This window comes from Sapajus apella, unplaced genomic scaffold (assembly GCF_009761245.1).
Source record: "Sapajus apella isolate SASKATOON/1434 unplaced genomic scaffold, GSC_monkey_1.0 scaffold17, whole genome shotgun sequence".
NCBI classification, from domain to species: domain Eukaryota; kingdom Metazoa; phylum Chordata; class Mammalia; order Primates; family Cebidae; genus Sapajus; species Sapajus apella.
The window spans coordinates 27,694,510-27,709,270 of NW_022436957.1; the positions used below are offsets into that span (position 1 = coordinate 27,694,510).

Here is a 14,761-nt window from a genome sequence, read left to right on the forward strand (position 1 = left end):
TTACAGAGACACTCTCAACGTCATATTTTTTTGTAACATAACTTAAAATCTGATTTAATAAAAGTTGCTTCTAATTCATTTATATTGTTAGCACTTGGAAGTAATATATGTGGATATAACTTTAAAAAGTTGGGATTTATCTTATTATTACATCCCGTTAAAATACACTTATAAGGAAGACCAAAAGACTACACTGACAAGGATCTTTGAGAAAATTAAAAATGGAAACAATAATAAATAAAATTGTCGTGGCTAAGGAGCATATTTAATCTTCATTATGTCAAATAATATATCCAATTACTTAAGGACATTCTGGTCTTTCTTAAAGTTCATGGGCCGGGCACAGTGGCTCATGCCTGTAATGCCAGAAGTTTGGGAGGCTGAGGTGGGTGGATCACCTGAGGGCAGGAGTTCAAGACCAACCTGGCCAACATGGTGAAACCCTGTCTCTACTAAAAATACAACAAATAGTCTGGTATGGTGGCATATGCCTGTAATCCCAGCTACCCAGGAGGCAGATGGCTGTGAGCCGAGATTGCACCACTGCATTCCAGCCTGGGCAACAAGAGCAAAACACTGTCTCAAAAATAAATAAATAAATATTCACAGTTTGAAATCTATCTTTTAAAAGTATATAATCATAAATGAAAACCAAACAAAACCTTCACTGGCAAAAAAAATATGATGGAAACATAAAAGTGACAAAGTTTTATGACTGAGTATATGTTAAGACCCATGACACATATGTGTAAGTTATTTTAAAATAGACCATTGTTAGAAATTTTCTGGAAGTAGTTTTGTTACTGTGAATAATACAATTTTCATAATTTGCAAGACATCATAGATAAGGCATATACACACATAAACATTGTGAATAGTGGTAACACATTTAGTCACTGGGGCTTTCAATATAATATGCCTGGATGTGCCTCCAACGGATGTTAAATTTAGTGCCTTTGAAGTCACTTGGATAAAAACAGTCCCAAGGAGTTTGAAAGGGAAGGTGTTTTAAGTTCCACGCAGCATGCTCCTTGCAGCAGCAAATGTGTCTGAAAGCTTCTTCCTCTGTTGTACTGTGAGAGAACTATATTAAAATGTGTGGGTATAGTAGAAAGAATAACTTCACCTCAAATACTATATTTCCTTGATTTCTAAGACAACAGTGATTTCCTGTGTGTTAAAAGTTGCAGAGAGGAAAATACAGCCATTTCACACTAATTTATTATCTCCATGTGAATGTGCATTTACTTTTAAGTTATAATGCTTAAAATAAATTCAAACACATCAGTAGGAAGAAGCTACCATATTACAGGTTCTTGAAAATCACTAATTGAAATTACCTAATCATATGATTACAATTTAATATTAGTATCAAAGGTATTATTTCCTATTACTTTATTTTACTAATTACTATAAATGATTGGTAGGGTTATAAGAGTAAGATATCAGGATATTTATTAACCATACTAATTTTTTATTGGAAACTATATTAAATTTCACCTGTAAAATGAGAAAAATAAAAATAGTAACCTCATAGATTGTGGTAAGAGTTAAATGAAATAGCTTACATGAAATTGCTTTGTGAGTTTTATAGGGCTGCCATGTTATGATCACATGATATTTTGCATCCCTATTGTTTAGGACCTCTCTTCCATATGTGCATAGATCAGTGTTTTTTGCTTTTTTATTCACAGTGTGGTCTTTTGTTAATGTAAGTCAATGAAAATATTTTTCAGTCTTGTAATTCATAAAACATGGTAGTGTTAAAAAAAAAACCATAGATAAATGACAGATATAGATAGATAACTGATAGATGATAGACAGACAGACAGATAGATGACAGATAGATAGATAGATAGATAGATAGATAGATAGATAGATAAAGATGAGTGACAGAGACAGGGAAAGGGAAGGGGATGGTGGGAGAGGGAGAAGTAACTGGGTGGATGGATGGGTAGATGGATGAGTGGTTGGATGGAAGGAAACAGGTAGTCTGGCTAGCCAGATGGTTATATATGGAAAAATAGCATATGATCTTTGATCTATTATTTAACTTCCCTTGCTTCAATTTTATCATATATAAATAGCATAATAGTATGTATGATATAGGATTGCTATGAGCTTTAAGGTAGTTAATTCTGACACATACTATGAGCTTAGTAAGTTTTAAGTATTTTTCACTGTAGTTGGTATTTGACTCTTAAACAATTCGTGACATATTTCTGCCTAGTTTTTAATTCATAGATTAGATGTAGCCTAATAACAAATGCAGTCATCCATTGAGCACCTCTAGTTGTCTAAACACAGATGGTTTACACACTGTAAGTCATATAATGTGACAATAAACCTTTAAGGCACTTACTGCTCTCCCCATTTTGCAGATGAGACAATTAAGACTTAAAGCATCGCCCAAGGTCTTAGAGCTGGTAACTTGAAAAGGCAAGAACAATGACTACAAAACCAGAACAAACGGCAGCAGAGTATCTCTTCCAGCTCCAATAATTACTGGCTATATAACTTCTGTGGGTCTCTTCATGATGGTACCTATACCTCATAGGTTTGCTGTGAAGATTAAATGAGTCAATGCACAAAGATGACGAGCTGAGAGCATGGCACAATATAACCCAACATAAAGAATCTGCTATCATCATTATTAGTATATTCTTCTCTATCATTATTACAATTATCATCCCCATTTATCTAACTCTATAACACATGTTCTTTCCATTCCATTATACTATCTCAATTGGACACACATATCTATCTTATTTTTATGTATTTTAAATGATACAATAAACTTGAAAAAGTTGGAGGCTCACTCACAGTAAAGGTCACTGGGCCAAGTATCTAATGCTACCTTCTTTGTTTATTATGTGTAACTTACTAATCCCTGGTGTAACATAGTTCATTAAAATAATCTTATTTTGCATATGCAAAATCAAGATGTGCTGTTTTCAAGAGATAGTATCTTATTTATACTAATAAAATATTTATAGTTTAAAAATAATCATTTCATCTTTATATAAACTCTATAATGTAAGTCAATAATAATTCCCCTTCTTTATTAACTCACTATGTAAATCTGAAGATACATACAAAAGTAAAGAGCATAATATAATAAACTTCCACATACCCACTATGCAGATCCAGCAATTACCAACTCAAGGGCCTGTGTTGTTTCATCTATATCCCACCAAGCTCTACCCACCCTTAAACATAGCTTTGTATCATTTTGCAAGTGTCCTAAATAATCCTTCTTTTGATGCTTGCAGTAGCAAGTTAATGAGTTATTTCATGGGGAATAGCTAATAAATCCTAAAGCTGTTGCTTGAGAATAGGTGTCCCAATATTGCTGTGTTTCGTTTTCATTCTATTATAGGTAGCATTTTTATGACATATGTAATTGGCAGTAAAAAATTATATATTTTACTGATCGGCATATGATTTTTGGTGAATGCTTAACATACTTGATTTTTTTGTTTTTATATACATATGTATGTATGCATGTATGTATATATGTATAAGCAAAGATCATCCCATATTCCTATTGAATAGATAAGTTGATATTTGACAAACACATAGACTTTAGAAAAAACATGAAATCATATATAAAATAATTCAGCTGTATAAGGTACATTGTGATGTCAACATACAAGAAGTTGTGAATAGGAATTTGTGTGTTTGTGTGTGTGCATATATACGTCATATATGTTTGTCAGAATAGAAAAAACAGCCAGAAAGAGATACACCAAAATGTTTATTCTGGTTTCCAACTAGCACTTAGATTTTCTAGTATGCTTAGGTTTTCATACAAGCATACTGATAACAAAGGTATCCTTGAGTCTTACTATTTGGGTCTGAATTCCCACTTTGCCATTTTCTAACTCTATAGACTCAGAAAAGCTTCTTATTTATACCTCTGCTTCCTCATTTCTCATATAGAAGTAATAGTGCCATCTACCTTACTATTTAGAAGAGTCAATCAATCCATGTAACTTACTTAGACATATCATGTTGGATTTACTATGATGATTACATCAAAAGACCTTACATTAGTAATAAAAAAAATTTTTAAAGAATTTGAAAATAAGGAGAATAAGATTTGTTAAGGCCTTTTGAAAATTAATTTTAAATTGTTATTTTGTTAGTTGGTAGTATCTTAAAATCATTCATATCACCTCCAATAAACTTCTGAGAAATAAATAAATATAAGATTCTACCTATCCTATTTCAGGGCTGACTTACAGGGTGACTTAATAAAAATGCAGAATAATGTGTTTTGTTTTTTTTTCTCTAGAATATCTCCCCTTTGATAAAAAAAAAAAAAAGAGGTTATTGTAAAAGCTCTTGTGATAAGTCTCCTTTACACTGGCAGGCCATAGACATTCCTAAATAAATTCCTACAAAATGAAATAGGAATTAATCCTTGTACAAATACTATAGCAAACTAAATATAGTTTCTAGAAGTATATTTTTATATAAAATTTATGTATACCACTGGTGATAACTTGCACTCATTTAAATGCTTCTGAAGCATTCTCTTCAGAAGTTAATAACTTTTCTAAAATAAGTCAAATCATGCAATTTGATGAATATAAATTGCAGCAATTTTACCATTGCTAAAATGGTTTCTGAGCATTACAAGAAGAGTTCACTTGGCTACTGTCTTCACACTGAATACTTTGATGTGGTTACAATAATAAAGTGAAAAAGTGATATGCATTTTTATACCATTTTCTTTTTTAAGAAAAGTTGTGCTTAATTTTTACTAAGAACTACAAAATATGAAATTAGAAAAAGGCTGCTATGACTGATTACATTTCAAGAAAAATGTCATTCATGTTTCTTAAATTGATCTGCTGAGTCTAGCAGAAATGTCTCCAAGGTTTTCTCGTGATGAGCCAAGGCTAAAGGGATACACAGAGCCAGCAGTTAGAGGCATCTAGTGGGGCACCAGTTAATTAACTTTTTCTTCTAAGCTTCAAGTTTCAATGCCTGTACCAATGCCTCTTGTTCTTTGCATAGGATATTAGACATTGAAAATGAAACAATAATCATAAAACAGCTAATATTTAATGAGCATGAGTAATTGCCAATAGTGACTCTCAACAACACTTTGCATATATCATTTCATTAGTTCTTAAATTCACTCTATGAGGTAAGTAACATGATTGTGCTGCTTTTATAGATGAAAAAACTGTGGCTCAGAGAAGTCAATAGAATTTCAGGTGTACACATATAAAATATTCATTAACCATACTATCGTAAATATGGTGTAAATATAACATGCCATAAAATAGGCATGTGGCAAGTGTTTATTGACTAAAGATTGAATAATGTGTCATAATGGATCCTGTCAATTAAAGACAGGGAATTTGGACTCAGAAAGATTTGGCTTGGTCTTATATTGGCCATCTACTAAGACAGTTTGGAAATTTTATCAATGAAGTTCCTATTTTACAAAATATCTTAGTTTGGATTCCCTAAATGGAAGTTCTGAGGTGAAGCTTTATGCAAAAATGATATAATGGGACATATTTTCAGGAAACACTGGTAAGGGAAAGCAAATTGAGATCGGGAAGGGAAAGAGACCAAACACATAGATGGAATAAAAGCCCAGGGTGGCAGTGCCATTCACACCCCTGAATTTCTCAATTGGGAACAAGAGAGCTCACATATTTACGTGTCTACAACCAGCAGCCATTAAGGGCTTCCCACACACAGGGACATAAATTCCAAGATAGACTCATATCTCTCTTTACGCAGACCAAGTAGGCTTGGGCAGCCTTAAGGTCACCCTCCAACAAAGCGATTAGGGAGCTAGTTTTGGGGAGTAAAAGCACACCAGGGAAAGTGTTAAATGGATGTGAAAGGATATAAGTGGATAAATGACAGCATCACCTACAGAGAACTTGTTTCTTCATTCGAGAATAAAAATAACACGGAAAGTTGTGAGGATAAAACAGGGTAATGTGCACAAAGTCCTTAGCCTAGGTACTGGCACACAGCAACATTCATTGGCACACTCTTGTTGTGAGGATGGAATGCAATACTGTGAAGAACTAACATGGCGCTTGGCACATGAAAACTTCAGATAGCTGGCATTGCCAATCGTTCTTCCACATTACTGGTGCCACTGGTGGTGGCATGCTTAAATTAGAATAACAGTGCTATATTTAACTCTAAAACCTGTAAAATACTTGAATACCTGTATTTATGGAGGTAAGGGTGCTCATTCAGGATCTGAACATCATAGAAGAGGCAATTTTCTCAACATTGTTATTGCTACCATGGTATTGGGCAAGACTCTCAGGACGCAAAAACAAAGGGCAGCAACTTTTTGCTATCACATATAAGATGCTGAATTTATTGATAACAGTATTAAGGAGAATGGCAGCTGAAAGGAAATTTCTGACATTTCTTTCATGATCCTCCCAGATTTTGATGTTCCTTTCCAAATCATTAGTGAGAACAATTAGTGTCTTCTGCTACAACAAATGTGAGCACTTGCTTGAAACATCTTTAGATGAGGAAAGTCAACCCCTAGGAAAGCATATAAGCAAAAGGCTAAGATAAGAGAACTATATCATGTCTAAACTACCTTGCTGCTACTCCTACTCTTGGAAGAAAATGTAGGCTGAAATGAAAATTAATGGAGAAGCACATGGCACCTAAATGTTAATATTAGAGGAAGGGATACAGAGAAAATGATCTATTTCTCTATGTAACTCCATCCTGTTTTATGTGTTCTAGTGAGTATATATTGCTATTATACTTTGTTTTTAAGATAAAATAAAATTTAAAAAAGAAAAAAAGAAGCTATTTTAGAACAGATAAAACTGCTTATGAGAGGCTTACTACCTTTTAAAATGTTATTTTTATTAAACAAAAAAGAAATTTTCAAAAACCCAGCCAAGGTAAGTAAAGAAAATAGTTTTTTTCTCATGCTCCCAAATTAAGACTATACAGGAAATGGCTAGGAAAGTGATAGGATGACTCCTTTTTTACACGGATAAGAGTGGGTTTAGGAAACAATCTAGTTGTCTAGTTATATACTTGTTTAAAAACCAGATGAGGAGATCATCTCCTTGCTTGTCTTTTGCCTCTGGAGGTGAAAGGTATGGCCAAAGTTCAGTGACAAAGTGACAATCATCAAGGGAGTTTAGTAAGCTGAGGTTGTGTTTCTCTAGGCACTATTATATAGTCAGACCATGAAACAAGACTGCTCCTTCCAAGAAATGCCATGACACATCCTTATTATTTACATTTCTGTAAGCAAAGGCAGCAGAATTTAGCTACAGGAGTCCCCTCCACTGTCATTATTAGTACAGGTAGTTTCTGAACATTACTCCAAATCCATGGAGACCCTTATTGGCAGATATTACAGAGATACTCACCAACATACCAGTGAACCATGGTTTATTTTATTTTTGTTATTTATTGGCTATCATGGTTTTATTTATCTTTGTCTATTTTATTAGGGTCTCATTGAGTCTGCACTAACATGAGTACCTCAGTATTCCTTATCTCCAAAAAGAAAATGTCTTGAGGTTAGAAATTTTATGTAATTAATTAAATTTCTCTGCCATTTTAAAAAAGGTGACTGTTAATTCTACACTTACATAATATATAATAACTGCTTCTTTGTATCTTGGAGATTTTCTCTGACGTATTCAAATAAATAGTTGTTTAAGTAGCCCTGGCCTGTAAGTATATATGCCCTTGTACACATGAATGTACATGTAGACATGCCAAGACACACAATGATAAACACAATGTGATATGCAAATTGTTAATATATTTTAACTTATTCAACAGAATAAAGAAAGCAGGAGAATTTCCTTTATCATTTCAAGTATTCTTTAGGATGTATACCATATATGGGCTACATTACAATGTTTCCTCAAGGTAGCAAATATGTTCAATTTGAAAGTAGACAACTATCGGAAGTCGATTTTTTAAAGACAGGGAGGTTGAGTAAATGTATTATGCTCATATACTGCAAATGCTGTAATTATTATTTTTTAAAAGAGTTGGCTTTCACTAACAACAAGTTTTTTTCCTTATACAAATATACTGATTTCCCATTGGATCACAGTGTTAGATAATTCCTGATGTACCTTGAGATAAGAGATGCTCAAGAGCTTCATTAGATTTTCAGAGAGAGTAAAAGCCAGGCTGAAAATGTTCCTGGATCCTATATTTGTCTCTTCACTTATCTTTTTAAATAGCACTCAAACATACACGCATTTTTATACTCAACTTCAAATAAAAGTATGCCCTGCCCTTTCTTTCGCTGATAATAAAAGTGTGGTTGGTATTGTCTCCAGAGAAATGAATGTGCTCTTAAACGTTTGTTTTAAGATCATAATAACTACTGTTATTTTTAAAGTAGAAAAATCCGTAAGTATTGAAATTGTGAAATGAAGGGAAAAGAAAATAGTTTTAAATATTATGGACAAAATCTTCTTAAGAAAAATAATTTCTTACTTCCAATGACTCTGGCACATTCAAACATATAAAAGAATTAAAAAACAACTTTATTATATTTTAGGCCCTTTAAAATTTAAGTAAAACATTAAGACATATTTTATATCTTTATTTTGAATAAGTGAAGGTTCTCCTTTATTGTACAGAATATGAAAAACTCTGGACATATCATTATTTTTAAAATATATTTGTGTATGTGTGTTAAATTGAATCGTTCTAATGAGGAAAGTTACATTCAGTGTCAGGTTGTTCTTATCAAATGAGTTTCTAGGTGTATTACAAAGAAACAGCAAATTCCTTGCTGACGTCTCTATTACTTTAGTTATTTCAGTTGAGAACAAGGGAAAATATAAGAAGGATATTATTGAAGTGTATTGCTATACTTTTTATTCACATCACAGTATTTTACATTTGTCTTTTAAGTTTGTACATAGATAATATTTCTGGAATTATTTTTATTAAGGGATATTTAATGATGAAATAAGCACTCTTACAGAAGACCTCTAAGTGTTATTTTTGACCAAATCATATATAGCCTCTACATGCAATGCAAACATTTCACTACTACAGATAATATACAGGGGTACACAGGCTTGAAGTAGTGGAGAGGCTGATGGACAATAAGCCATAAATCTTTTTTTAAAAATCACCAAAATCTTAACTATAATCTTGATCATACAAAATAAAAGGGGAGTTCTAAAGAAATAAGGCAAAAAAAATTCATAATCCACATTATGGCAATCATCCAGTTTGTAAAAGAAGAGTGTGTATTTTAAAATAAATCCTTAATGATTTGATATTTTGTTTTTGGAACTTTACAAGCAAGACTATCCTAAGGAATTCAGAGCTTTCCTCACAAGACCAAAGCAACAGTGCATGAAATTGAACTCAAAAAGAGCCACCATTCTGTGTGACTTCTTGGCTGACACAATTTAGATATTTATAGCTTTACGAATGGGCCACTGGAGAAGAACTTGAAGCTTTCTCTAGCCAGGAAGGATTAATGAACGTGTGCACCTGGTAATTACACCACTCCATCTTCCTGAAAGCCCTCATGCTGCCTCTATGGCAGAAACTATAATGAAAATGCATTGAAAAATATCAATCTGCAATTCTACAATTTAATCTAAATAATAAAACTTGGTATCTTTTCTCCCCACACATTCCAGATGTGATAAAAACACATACAGCATTTAAATTTAAAACAGAGAAGCTGAATGTCAGCCTATTATTGAGCATGCCTCATTTCCAAAGTAAACCTCACAAGAGAAAAAAGAGGTTATTAAATACAGCAAAAAATTACAACATTCAAACGTACAATTGAGAATCCATAACTGTTTCCCCTTTATTAAAACACAGCATACACTCTAAGTAATTCATTTACTTCAAGGCAGAGGTGTTTCAATGATTAAATCATAACCCAAGTGTACAAAGGTAAAATTTACAAGTGTAAAGGTGTATTTATCTTCCAAGTCCAGTTACTTGTTCTGGTTATTTTTTCTAAACTCTTACTAAAAGTAAAACCTCTCTTAGTAACTTTTAAAATATGTTAAAAAAAACAAATCATTCTCTTCTTTACCTAACCACATGTTAATTGCAAAATTACTTGAAATAAAGAGACATACAATGTCATAGTATGCAACTCAAATAACTTGTTACAAAGAAATTTTCATTCTAAAACTTGAACAAATCAAACTTTTTGCAGCAGTATTTTTTTTCTCAGATAAAACACAGTATAGAGGTTCAACCTAGTGTTTCTTAATGAGACACAGTGCAATTTGATAGTCTAAGGAAGGCAGCAATGTATATATAAACTGAGAAGGCTGCTTTCAAAAAAAAATCAAGGTGTTCTAAGCAAAGCAGGGTTTTATGATAAAGTTTCATGGTAATCACATTGAATTTTAATGACTGCTTTAGTAAAGCAGAAAGAGAGAAAATTTAATGTAAGCACTGATACTAAAAGTTAATTGCCGTCTTAACACACAGGCACCAAGATCCCCCTAGCAGGAGTCTCTTAAAAAATGCCTTTAAGCGCAGAAGAGGGCACAAGCTTTGAAAAAAAATTGCCTGTTACTGTTAAACTCTATTGTTCCCCGATGGAGTATAGAAGAAAGAAATGCTCCAGGAGAGGGAAGTGGATATGAATTGCCCCCTCCAGAGGAGCCAAACAAATTGGCTGTAAGAAGACTTCAAAAGCTGGATGAACAGAGAAGCTCAAAGACCTTACAGATTTGGGCTACTTGCCCTTGCTGCTGTTTTTGTTTTTTGGTTTTTGTTTTTTAATTTCCCCTAGAATGAATATGGTTTAACTTGAGAGAAATAATGGAAGGATGCATTTTTAAATGCTTCAATTCCCAGCTTTTTATTCTGCCTCTAACTAGCTATTACAATACCACTTAATCCGGACCTCAGCATTCCAAGTACCAAAGCATCTCCTCCCACCCACTGCTCACACGCTCCTGCATCAGAATAGAAGACTTACATAGAAGCTGCCAGACCCACAGAAGAGCACTTTCCTCTCAACAGATGTCTTCCAGCTTTTAGGCACACACACACTCAGACACACTTGCCTACCTTAATAAGGTGTGCAAAAAACCTCTTTCGGTCCCCACGGATGCTTTTAGTTCAGAGCAGCCAGCAATGCCTCCGCACAAAGCTTTGCCATTGCTAGTGTGAAGAGAAAGAGCTGCTGGGATGCTGAATGGCACATCAGCCAACTTTGTGTGTAGCAAAGGCTCTAAAGAAATCCTGGGCTGAAACTCTGCTGCATCATGGATTGGACTGAATTTCACTCCACACATAGCCTGCGTTACCCGATGGAGATTATTTCTGGAAGCACTTAGAACATGTTTGTCTACATAAAGAGAGACCCTTTCTCTTTTCTTAACTATTTAAAAAATATGCTAACAAGAGACCTGATACTTTAAGGAAGATCATTTATTGTGAGCTCCATGAGGGCCTCAATGGCCTCTGTCAAAATTGCAGCCCCAGCGTTTGGAACACAGTTGGCACTTGATAAATATTTGTCTAAATATTGAATGTTCAATTGATTCCAGGTTCAAAATTGAATTTGCTAAATTATTTACACACTGTAATGAAAATAAAAATGACTTAAGTAAACCCACTGATAACAATATTTAGAAAGTTTGTTGCAAACAATATGTATTATTTGCTTATTGCCCTGGCAATTTCTAACATCATAATAGTTCATTATGATAGCCCATTCCTTGGTGAATGAATAGCACACTTCATTTTAACTCACTGATATAATGTATATTTATCATCAGCTATACAGTTGTGTGTGTGTGCATGTGTATTTGTCATTCAAAAGGATATAGATATATATATATACACACACACGCACACAAACACACAATTATTAACCCTCTGGAACTGCTTCACCAAGCCTTGCATTAAAGCTGGATTGAATAAGACATTCATTCCTCAATGAAGTTTTACTTCTTCTATGATGACTTCTTAATAACTCTAAATTCACGGGTATATTCTTTGCCATGTTACTGTCCCAAAACTAAATGCAAGCTGGGATGGAACCAAGCCTAGAGGTTAATTCCTGAAGCCAGAGGAAAAGGTTCCAAAGTGCCCTACATCTCAAGCTCGTCCAACAGATCCCACACCTGGAAGCAATCTCCAGCAAGTGCCTGTTGACAGGCACAGGTGTGTGGGTATTGGGACAGCTCAGGAACACATCTAATTTGATAGATGACATTCTGATGTGGCAGGCTTTATTGCGCTGTTTATGACAGTATCTACAGATTACAATGTGCTTGTTTAATAAACGGAGTAATTAAGTGCACCCAAAACAAAACAGAAAGTTAATACCTAAGTGGTGCTGAAATGTTTATGTACCACAACTGATTAGTGTATTCTTCACTGCCTATGACTCCACCTGAAGTTATATCCTCTGAAGGAATCCTTAGTCTATATACACACATCTCCAAGTTATGAGCATCAGCCTGATGCATATCCTCAGAAAGACCTACAAACACCTGCAGCCTCACCGCATCTATCTACACCCTTAACAGGTATTCAATAAATACTTGTCAAATGATCAGATAAGTGATAAATGAAGGAGAAACATACTGATATTTATATCTTCAAGATTGCTACTATGGGCATACAATTTTACAGGAGTTGGTGCATGGATTGTATATCTTTTCAGTCTACATTTTTTTCTCTAAAATATAACTGGCAGTTGCCTTATGGATAGATTAAATTTGATAGAGCTTGATACTTGAGGTGCTATTTCAGCACCATCTCTGTAATTCTGGAACTAGTTATCAGCCTTGGCAGATGCAAATGTACGCAGTTTTGATTTTCTTCCCGACTCCCTAACTGCAGATTTTACAATTGAAGAAAGAAAGGGGAGCTTTTATTTATAAATAATCAATACAATTTGTAAATAGAAATCCTTTCCCTCTGAGCAGCTCACAGCCAGACAGCTCTCAGAGGAAGGTAGGTCAGCTCTCTCTTGACTAATGGTGTGGTCTACATCACAGAGGTTACCAGAGATTCCTTGGCAGAATGCAAATCAAACATCGTGAATGGATCAAAGCACAGCATCTAAACATTGCTCAGACCTGCCATTCATATTTTCATGTATCAGGAACTTGAAAGAGAAATTAGAATTGAAAGAAAATGCACTTTCCAAAGTGTATAATATTATTGAGATTTTTAGCATATTTGTCCCTCTGAGAATAGTATATCTTATCCCATTTTAGGGCAGTGACTAAGTAGGGGTTTGTGAAGGCAGAAGACTTGAGAGTGTCTTGGCCCAGCTACTTATAAGCTGTATGACCTTGTACAACTTCTGGCTTCAACTTCCACATCTGTAAGTTGAATTAATAATATCTCATCAAGTGATGGGAATTTAATAGATATTAAAGCACTGCTCTTCAAAATTTACTGTGATACAAGCCAGGTGTGGTGGCTCACATCTGTAATCCCATCTACTCAGGAGGCAGAGGTGGGATGATTATTTGAGCCCAGGAGTTTGTGACCAGATTGAGCAAAACAGCAAGACCCTATCTTAAAAGTAAATAAACAAAAAAAACAGAAATGCATCAAAAGAAAAAAGAAAAAAAGAATTCAATAAAAATGACCTTAAAAATGCAAAGTTTAAATCACTAGCCCTGGGGTGGTGCCTGAAAGTCTGCATTCTGAATAAGCTCCCAGGTGGTACTGCTGCTCTGTGGACACCACGTTAAGCAGTAAATGTCAGTGGAAAAGACTATTATTTTTCCAAATGATAGTGAATTTGTGTCCTATTGACATTTTTATTTGGTGCATGTTTTCCCTCAATATCTACCCAACCAACAATTACTAGATGCTTGTCTATGGAAGGTGATGTACAGGACATAGGGATTTTAATGTTTATAAAGACACTGTCCTGTCCTCAGGAAGCTTTTGATATATGTGAGAATGAAGATCACTTACCACTAAAAACAGTTTGGACATGGAGGATCAAAGCTATCTATCCGTTATGCTCACATAGCTTACGTCCACATTAACGTGGTTTACCATTCCATTTTCTTCATTAGCATAACTTTCCTATTACAGATAACACTGGGCCAGGCAAATAATTTGACTGTTCACTACAGTAACTTCACCAAACTCCCATCAACTCTTCATCAGAAAACATCTATAGAGTTCACACCCTAATACGCTTGAGCCTCTTAGCTGGAAATCTTCACTGTGTCGTTTCCACCAAATATAAGTTGTAATATTATGATCGTTATACACTACTAATTGTGTCCCCGCAGTAAAGACCAATCTTAAACCAAGCTTCGTATTCCCAATAAAATCCAACCTCATCTTTCTCCTTGTGAAACACTACCAAAGCTTTGTCCAGGTTGTGGTCTTTCTTACCATAGTAAGCAATAAACTTAATTTGTCTTATCAAAAGTGAGCTGAAAGTTCCCATATGTAAGAAATAGACATGTGAATCAAAGGTATGTTACAAGGAGATAAGCAGTGGTGCCAAGGGGTGGGTTAAAAGACTCTAGCTCCTTTATTTGTCATCACAAATAAATATCCAATTTAATTATAATTAGTACATTTTTCTCTGAAAACTCAATTTAACTACAAGTCCCTTCTTCCCCTTTTACTTACTCACCCAGGCATTTGGATGTTACCACTGGTGCCATCATTGATTGTGATAAAATATTTGATAAGTGTTATGCCTTCATTGCTATATTGACAGTATAATAAATGAGAGTGACACTAACCCAGATTAAGAAAGAGAGGGAAATAT

General features: G+C 34.2%; 1 protein-coding gene across 13 annotated transcripts in view; it reads right to left on the reverse strand.

The window, feature by feature from the left end:
• DMD (dystrophin) overlaps window positions 1–14,761 on the reverse strand; it is a 2,282,798-nt gene that overhangs the window by 1,074,548 nt on the left and 1,193,489 nt on the right. The window contains exon 1 of one of the 13 annotated variants that reach the window (XM_032285810.1): window positions 11,065–11,792. The exons of the other annotated variants lie outside the window; for them this stretch is intronic. The gene's annotated coding sequence lies outside the window, so the exon portion shown is untranslated. Of the gene's footprint in view, window positions 1–11,064; window positions 11,793–14,761 lie in introns of those variants that run through there. 13 annotated transcript variants of the gene reach the window in all.